This window comes from Phascolarctos cinereus, unplaced genomic scaffold, assembly GCF_003287225.1.
Source record: "Phascolarctos cinereus isolate Bilbo 61053 unplaced genomic scaffold, phaCin_HiC Scaffold_5;HRSCAF=322, whole genome shotgun sequence".
Taxonomy (NCBI): Eukaryota; Metazoa; Chordata; class Mammalia; order Diprotodontia; family Phascolarctidae; genus Phascolarctos; species Phascolarctos cinereus.
The window spans coordinates 442,641,781-442,651,986 of record NW_027555958.1 but is presented as its reverse complement, the minus strand read 5'-3'; positions in this window follow the sequence as shown (position 1 = coordinate 442,651,986).

The following is a 10,206-nucleotide window of genomic DNA, read 5'->3' as shown; positions in this document are numbered from 1 at the left end:
CCTCATATTTAGATATGTTGCTTCCATGTAGCTTTAAAATCTTTGGCCTTTTTCTTTCATTACTCCTGAACCATATTTTCCAATCTATTGAGGTAATTATTAACTTATATGTTTATTTAATTTGTAATTCTTTGAAGAATTTCTCTATCTCTCCAGCTTCTGCTATATATGTTAGTGCATAACCTGCAATTATTTTCATGGGTCTCACTTTGGAATTACTGTATTCTATAATCAGCAGCATACTGGTAAAAGTTTAACAACTGGTTCTTTGGTAAAAAAAAAGCATGACACACATTTAAGTCTACTCTTCATTATCATATTTTCTTGATCACTTCTTAAGCCTATACAGTAAACAAAACAATAAATCAAACCCTGATTTGTAGCATTTGCTGATTTCTGAGGAGTAAGTGCTCACACGGAAAATTTGATAATCAGCTCCCATGCACCTATTTGAGCTGGTGCTAGCATGCCCCTACATGTAATACAAGGTCACTGGACAAGGATCTCACATTTATTGAAAAAAAACCCCCAGCTTAATTGATGGTCTAAGAAGTGATGCTTGCTACCTTCTGTCCCCATTTATGGCTATGTACCACCATCAATACAGAAGTGCAAGGAACTCATACAGGACTGGGCGCCATCATGAGTGTTTTGTTTTATTTGTTTCATGGGTTGCCATGGCCAAAGAATTCATCACCAAGTGGTTGGCCTACTGGTGATGAGTCAGCTCAAACGCTACTTTCTATAGCATGCCCTTCTCAATCTCACCAAGTCTTTTCCTCTAAAATCACCTTTTGCCTACACTATATATACCACGTCTATATATTTTTCTCTGCATATTGTCTCCTTTAGAATGTAAGCTTCTTGAGGGGAGGAGTTGCTTTTGCTTTGTATCCTTAGTACTCAGCACAGTGCCTGATGCATAGTACAGATGAGGAAACTAAGGCAGACAGAGATGAAATGACTTGCCCAGTAAGTGTCTGAAGCTAGATTTGAACTCAAGTCTTCTTGGCTCCAGGTCTAGAGCTCTATTCACTGCAGTACTAAAGTTTACCAAGAACTTTACATAAATGAATTCCCTTGAGTCTCACAACAATCTTGTCAGGTAAATTCTACAGGTTCATGTATCTCCAAATCACAGATGACAAAATGGAGGCTCAGAGAGATCCCATCACCGGTAAATGTCAGAGAAAGGTTTTGAACCATCTCTCTGGATGCCAAGTCTAGCTTTTTTCCTACTATATTATACTAAAGTCCATTATGTGATTATTTTTGAAAGCAGAGCCACACCTTTAACTGTTAGTGCACCGGACACCACTTATCTACCTGCATAAAAGGGCACAAGACATGTGGGAAGAAATATATATGTATATGTATATGTATATGTATATGTATATGTATATGTATATGTATATGTATATGTATATGTATATGTATATGTATATGTATATGTATATGTATATGTATATGTATATGTATATGTATATGTATATGTATATGTATATGTATATGTATATGTATATGTATATGTATATGTATATGTATATGTATATGTATATGTATATCTATAATGTCTTTTATATATATGTATGTATATGTATATCTATAGTATGTCTTTTATATATATATGTATGTATATGCATATCTATAACATGTCTTTTATTTTGTTGACCAGAAGTCTCCACATTAGGTTTATATGTAGTATAAATTCAATAAATCTCGAGGGAATGGTTTAACATTTTAGGAAGGCTTTCACATTATAGAGTAGGAAAAATTGGTACATGGGCAAGCTTACAGACAACTATATATTTTTGTTTTGTTGGGAAAAAAAGTAAAAAAAGTTTATATATTTATATATATAGTATATAAATATGTATATAATACATAAATATATTTATATATATATTTAACCATCATTTTAGAAAATCGCTGTTGGGGAATGAGAGAGGAGGGGCCAAAAAAATCTATTTATAAAATACAACCAGACAGAAGGAAAAAGAAAGATTCCTTTTTTTGCAGAAAGGCCCCATGGTACTTAAACATGTGAGGCATTTTGACCAGGTTTCTGCACAGCTTAGCATTTAAATGTTGGAAAAGGAAGTTGCAAGAAGAAATAAAAGTTATTTTTTTCTTACTTTTAAAGCATCGAAGGGCTGAGCTTACCACTTCTCCCTGAAGAAATTCTGTGGCAAAGCCCTGTTCTGGGTTTTCTGTATGTCAGGAGTGGATCCCATGAGTTTTGAAAACAAAGTGAGGACCTGAACCCATTCTACAAAATAATGTTATGTCCCCTACCCTAAACCCACCAAAGTCCTCTGGGTTTGAGTTGAATCTTTACCTCTCTCACCATGCTCAATGGAATTAATTTCCTGTCCCGTTCTGCTGTGTATTGCTATCTTGGAAGGCTGCATGCAGTTCAGCTTGCTGGGTTTTAGAAAAGGCACCTAAGGAGTCTTTGGTAGGAGCGGCCTTGATAAGAGGAAAGCCAACACAAGAGCCCTTGCTTTGATGGTCCCCATAATAGCCGGCAAAGACCCCACCACGGTTAGCCTTGAGAGCGGGCCACTACACTGAGGAGTACTCAGTTCTTTGGGGCTGATTATGGCCTATTGAGGCAGAAAACTTGTCTGAATTCAAACACTTTGAATTCCTTGTCCGCTCAATAGTGCGTCCGAAAAGAGCATTCAATTCATGTTGCCAAAACCACCGCCCTGGCCTAGGAGTCCCCTATTTCTCTTTTGCTTATGGTGTGCAAGAAAATTTCCAGCCCTTTTTGCGAGGCACCATCATGCTTTGATATGGGCCCCATTGCCATAACAGCCTGCATTAGGGAACTTATATGGCATTCTCCTTTTCAGTGTACATAAAAATCCCAGCTTAGTCCTTTTTTGTCTTTTTGAGCCTTTGAACTCTTTCAAGCTCTCTTCCAAGAATTTCTGGGCTTTGACTGCCCTGAGCATTCACTGTAAAAGCAGTCAATGCCACAGTGAGACCACAAGCAAAACTGTGAGTGTTTTAAGCGGGGACCACACAACTCTAGGGAGTATTTGCATATTTTAGCAACTTGCTTTTCAGTGTGAATCTCCAAGTAGAGAGAGTCACTCATTAGTTTCTTTAATTAAATATCTGAGTTTTATAATTTTTTAAAGAGGGAGGTGGTGCTGAGAAACTTGTGGAACAAAGCAATACCTGGTCTTAACTCTTTTTGGTTGTGGGCACAAGTTTGTACGTATCTGTGTATAAGTGTGTACCTGTACATGTATGAACACACATGTGTTTACATGTGTGGAGGCATACACATGTGATACATGTCTCTATGTGTTTTTTAAGAGTCTGGCTCATCATGATCATTGGAGAATACGTTTACACTACCCTGTAAGATTTAAGAATAAGGTGCTGATGGGAGCTCACAGAAATAGACACCCTGAAGGAGCCCGGCTGGGTCTCAAAGAGAGCAAGGCCAAAGGCGGACTGCTCAGCTCATTTTCCAGCTCAGTAGCTGTAGTAATCCAGCCTGGCCAGCTGCTAACAAGATTGGGTCTGAAGTTTACCTCCACAATGAGATAATCAGATTACCAGCTACAAAGATCAAATAATGACCCAGCTTTAGAGCAAGTTCAGCGGACCCTTGATAGCACTGTGTGGTCCTTGAGGCTTGATTAAAAAATTAAATGGCTAAACTTTGCCTCAATATTTCGCCTCGGGATCTTGAGTGACTTGAGAGTTCTTTTCACGCTGCCCTCTCGCCATTCTTTGCCTGGGTTCTGAAATTAAGAGGTAGGAGAAAAGGAGCATGGCTCCTGCTGGGCGCTTGTTCCTGAGCCGAGCTTTAAATGAATCATGGAGAATTTTTAATTTGGTGGGATGAGGAAGGGGAGAGCCAACTCCCCAGATTTCTCAGGGGGCCAAGGTGCTGAGGCCATAATAACATCATCAACAAAATAAAGAGCTTCCCCAGAGCCATCCAGGGGGCTTCCCAGAACCGGACCACTGGGCCAAAGTGACTTCGGTCCTCCCACTCCCAAACCAAGATGTTTTGAAAGGTTTCGGTTTGGGCCACTCCACATAGCTGCTTCAGGAGTAAAGGGATTATTCTGAGAAGCATACAAATGTGATTGTCTCACAGCAGATGGTGCGCATTGCTTCACCTTTGAGAAAAGTTAATTAAGCCAAGCATATTGTGCCCATAGAGAGGAAAATGTAGATGAATATTGAGCAATCAAACTCAGTGTCTCCTTTTTTCATGCCTCTGCAATGGGACACAGGATCCCATTGAAAAAAGAATTAGGTACAGAATCAAATTAATTCACGGCCAACTTTCCTCTCTTCCCACGTTTTAACAGGGGCGCACACCAGGCCCTTCAGAAGTTTTGTCCCCGATCAATGGGCCACACCGCGGTGTCCACTAAAGTAAATGAACCAGTGCAGAAGAATCTCTTGTGAGATATTAAAAGGGCGAAAGACTGTTTAATTCAAATCCTTCCGCAGTGGAGTCTTTTCACAGCCCCCTTTCCAGGGTACAGTATAAATTATTAACTTGCCCCTTTCATCTTAGATCAATTTACAAAACAGAAACAATTACCCCTTGTTAACGAGAGAGACCATTCCTAATAATTATGAAAGTTGCTAGTGGATTCTGTGGCTGTAGAAAGCCCTGTTTCCAATTGAATTTGGAGGCTCAGACCAAGTGAGATGGAAACAAGAATTCTCATTTTGAGGAACTTCACCTTTTGAAAAGGGGGAAAAAAGGCGGCCACTGTGTGAGGGTGAAAAATCGAAGGCCATTCCTTGGGATTTCCCTCCCGCCACCCCTCTAGTCTACAGTCGTGTTTATTGCTTGATTTAGACACATCAAGGAATTTTGGAAAGGTCTTTTGGCTGAGATGTTTGGGAAGATGTGCCTTCTACCATCTCTACAAATGAGAGGTAACTGCTGATGGACAGTCTTGGCCAGAAAGGGGGTGGGGCAAAGGGGTTTTGTTTTGGCTTCATGCCTTGTGTTGGTCTAGGGGAGCCTTGGGCAGACAGTCTCTAGTAGCCTAACTTTATCTTCCTGTTAAAAGACCAGTCAGAAACCCTGAAGGATGAAAGTGGACCTTAGGCACCAATAAAGAACTTCAGAGACCCAAGTAGGAAAAAACAAACAAACACATTTTTATTTTCTCTGGATGAAGAGGGGTCAGAGGAAATGACCCCATGCAATGAGAGGAAACTCAAGGTAAGCTTGTCAGTGTCGGAGTCCAGGACTCCTTCTGAAGATCAGCCAACCTCTAGGCTCAGGACAGGTTGGGATTTCTCAAGAAATAGTCTGAAATGAAGGTCATGGCTGCATAAGGAGGGAAAAGGGAGGAAGTGATCGCTTAAGTCATCCCTGGACTTGGAAGTGCAAACTTCTTTCCAAGATAATCTTCCTCCCTGGGAACAACAGTGTACAAGGCCAGGCAACAGTCTGATCCTATCCTAGAAATAGTCTATGGAATAATAATAATAATGATAAAGGTAACAGTAGTATGTGCTTGCTGCTACGATAATGTGTGTTGTGCCTTTTAAAACTTATGGGTAAGGGGCAGCTATGTGGCATAGTGGATAGAGCTCCAGCCCTGGAGTCCAACCCCTGGGTTCAAATCTGGCCTCAGACACTTAACACTCACTGGCTGTGTGACCCTGGGCAAGTCACTTAACCCCATTGCCTAGGAAAAACAAAACAAAACACTTTCCTAATGTCCCCCAGCAAAAAGGAATCTCTCCCTATGAAAATTTGGGAGGCATCTAGGTGGCACAGTGGATAGAGCACCAGCCCTGGAGTCAGGAGGACCTGAGTTCAAATCCAGCCTCAGACACATAACATTTACTAGCTGTGTGATCTTGGGCAAGTCACTTAGCCCCAATTGCCTTACAAAAAAGAAAAAACAAAAAGAAAAAAAAACTTATGGATGATGGGAGATAAGGAATTAGGGAAAGGAATCCTAATTCCATGAATATTGAGAGAAATAATAAAAAAATTATAGTTTTAAAATTAAATCTAGCAGGTCTTTCTATTGATACTATTACTTAGGGATCAAAATAGTAATAATTGCTATCATTTATATAGTATTTTAAGGTTTACAGAGAGCTTTATAAATAAATATTATCTCAGTTGATCCTCATGACAACCCAGGGAAATAGGTTTAAGGTTATTCTTATTTTATGGATGAGGAAACTGAGGCACACAGAGATTAAATGATTTGCCTAGTGTTGCACTCTTAAGTCTAGTGCTCTGTCTTCCTAGCTACCTCTTCCTTGCAGAGTTTTAGTTTAGACATGAAAAGGTATAAATCATGAGACTGATGAGACAGATATTACAATCCCCATTTTACAGATGAGGAAGCTGAGGTCCAGAGAAGTTACTTGACCAAAGTTATGTCTAGTTGTGATTTGGAGCTGGGACCCAGGCCTAGGGCTACTGGCTTTGGCTTGTATTCTTTTGACAATGCCATGTTGACCCTACAAATAGGAAGTCTATTGTGAGCCTCCTGGGGATGTTAAATGGGAAAAAACCTTGTGTTTATGATCCTTTTGGTCCACTTACGTGTTATTCATTTCATGTCAACCATATGGTCAGCCACCATGCTCTCAACCCTTGAAATTACTTGGTATGCATGTTGTAGTTATTTATCTATGTATACATCCAGTGCACCACTAGAACATAAACCCTTGGAGGGATGAGATACTTTTGTTTTCCAATATCATTCATCTTTATTCTAATGCAAGCATCATTGCTCTCATTTTGCATAATAGGAAACTGAGACTCATCAGAGGGACTTGCCTAAGGTTGTGGAACTGGTGAGTTTGGAACTGAGACTTGAGGCCTGTGATTTCCAGACTCCAAATTCAATGATCAAACCCAATAGTTTACATGTAAGAGAAGGAAGATGTTGAAAATTATTGTTTTGCTGAAGGCTCAAAGCCATTAGATCAAGAAATATATATATATATAATATATAATATATATATACACATATGTGTGTGTGTGTGTGTGTATAGACAGATTTGTAAGAAATTCAAAACATTTATTATTACAGATTTTAATTACTTAATTATTGATATTATCTCAGTTGAACCTTACAACAACTCTGAGAGGTAGGTTCTATTAATATACCCATTTCAGAAAGGAGAAAAGCAAGACAGACAAAGGTTAAATAACTTGTTCAGGGTCATATAGCCAGTAAGTGTCTGAAGTTGCATTTGCAGTTAGGCTTTCCTGACTCTTGGCCCAGCGCTCTATCCACTGTACCACCTAGCTCCCTCAATAGAAAAGTTACAGCACCAACCATGTTCCTAAATGTAATAATTCTATAAACTACCTAAACTCTAAGAAGTTAGTTAAAATTCAGTCCTTTACATTAAATGAATCCAGTTCAATTCAGCCAATATTTATTAAGCATTTACTGAATGTAAGGCACTGAATTAGGCATTGGGGATGTAGGATCAAAATAGAAATTAACACTGTCTCTGCTCTTAAGAAATTTACATTCCTCTGGGTGGTAGGGAGAAGGGTGTGTGAAGACTCGAGGTGTGGTTGAGCCAGCTCATATTAGGAGAGCCAATTGTTAAGTTTTCAGTGTGAGCATTTACACCTTGAACATTGGCAAACATTAAGAATCAGGGCTTTATTTATCATTTTAAGAAAGTAATGTTTTTGTTGAGTTATAAAAGTGATGGAGTAAATGATAATGATATAGACTAAACCTAAAAGTGTTTTCTGTACACATTTTTCTTAAAGGAGGGGACCACTTGTTAAACATTTACCAGCACATTACTGGTGAGGACAGATGGAACATACCACTTTACATAGATAATATTTGAACAGAAAGAGGGGACCACTTGTTAAACATTTACCAGCACATTACTGGTGAGGACAGATGGAACATACCACTTTACATAGATAATATTTGAACAGAAAGAGAATTTGAACAGGAAGGGACTTTGGAAAATCTCAACATTCTTTTAATGACCCCAAGCATCTCCTAGAAATAAAGGTTCACCTTTATTTATATGTTTTATATTTTACATTTTTGTATATTTTTATATTCACGACCATGCTCCTGACATCATGGTATGACTGCATGTCATGGAACACTATGGCCTCAGAAAAACTGAAGTTGAGTATCACTTGAAGAACAGTGGGAATCAGTAGGACACAACAAATCAGGAGATGCCCAATAAAGGATTTCAGCAAAGACTTATTTGGCTGACAAAGTAGCTACATGGCAAAAAACAAGGAAAGCTGCTGGACAGCAGTGTGTCTCATTGCTAGCTGTTCATTGTCAAGAGAACACAAAGACAGTCCCCTCGCATGCTGGGTGTACCCTCTGTGGTGATTACGCAGGAGGACATGGATAAGAATGACATAGGATGAGCAGGTGTAAATTCATTGTGATCTGCAACACTGGAGGGCATAACCATTTGAGTATTAGTAGGATAATACTTCTTATCCTCTTTGGGTTGTAGGGAAGACAATTCTCTTTTGGCAGAGTTATGAAGTGGTCCAATCTTTCTGGGAAACAATTATGTGAGAGAAGTCACTAAATATTTTATATTCTTTGACCTTGAGACATCACTACTAGGCATATACCTCAAGGACAGAAAGATCCCATACATAACAAAATATTTGCAGAAGCACTCTTTGTGGTAGCAAAAAATTGGACATCAAGTGGGTGCCCATTGATTGACGAATGGGTGACCAAATTGTGGTGTATGGGTATGATGGAATACAGTATTATGCCAAAAAAATGTTGAATATGAAGAATTCAGAGAAACATGGGAAGAATTATATGAAGTTATATAGAGTGAAGGAAAGCAATACCAAGGTAATAATATACCCAATGACTACCATAATATAAACAGAAAACTGCACAGGTCAACTAAACTCAGACTAATTGCAATGAACAATCTTGATTCCAGGAACAGAAGATGAAGCACTCATCCTCCCTTCCAACAGAGAGCTGGGGGTCTATGGGACCAGTATGTTGTACATACTATCAGATGAAGCTGCCTTATCAATTTATTTTGCTTAATTGTTTTTCTTTGTTGTAAGGATTCTATGAGTGTGGAGAAAGTTATGAAAATAATATTCAAAAAATGAGTGTGTTGTTTAAAAAAAGGCCTCCAAACGAAAATAGAACTTAAAGTATCACATAATTTTAAGAACTTGGCATTATTATTAATACCCAAAGTCAGCCCTCAGAGTGAACACATGTGTCCTTTCCATACAGACAGTTGCATGGTGGAGTGAGAGCTTGACCTGGAGTCAGGGGATCTGGGTTGAATCTTGACTTTGACATCTACTAGTTGTGGTCTTTCGGAGCCTCAGTTTCTTCATTTGTAAAATGGAGGAAATCTGCTGAGGAAAGGAGAAGAGATAGAATGATAATTTGAGGGGGAGAGGAAGTTTCTTAAGGATAATGGGGAACTTGGTATTAAAGGCAGAAGGGAAGGAACAAGTGGATAGGAAGAGGTTGAAGATTTGAGAGATGGTGGGATGATGGACGATGCAATCTGCTGGAGTAAATGGGAGGGGATGGGATCAAGCACACATGTAGAAGGGATGGCATTGGCAAGGGGGCCTGACCTCTGTGTCAGAGACAGGAGTATAGGAAGAAATGGCGGGGTATGAGGTCAAGTAGTTTTGACGTGAAGAGAAATAGAAGAGAGAGCTCACATTGAATGGCCTTTTTTTTCAGTAAAGTGACAGACATCCTCAGTTTAGGGAAAGGAGGGAGGAGTAAATGTGGGGGGCTTCAGGAAGTAAGAGAAGGTCTGGAATAGCTTCTGTGGAGAGTGTGACAGGGAGAAGTTAGAGAGGAACAAAAGAAGTGTCTTGTTGCAGTGAGGGCCCAGATGAGCTTGGGTAACATAAATTTGTAATCTATCCCATTAGCAAGGCTGTGAGATTCCCACTAGCTTTGTTCAGCATATAATAGCTAGGAGCAGGACGGGATGATAATGGGAGTAAGTCATGATGCTGCATAAGGAAAAGTATTTTTTTGCCTAGCATTACCAAACATAGAGTGGACAAAGGATAGATTAGAGGTAGAAGGCAAGGTGGGAGACTATTTTGGTTTTGGCCTGCGGTTTCACTGGGGTAGGGAACTCCTGGTGTGAAAGCTCACTCTATTGATGCAGACCAGCAATCTATAACTTGAAATCTTATAGAGAAGCCTGGGG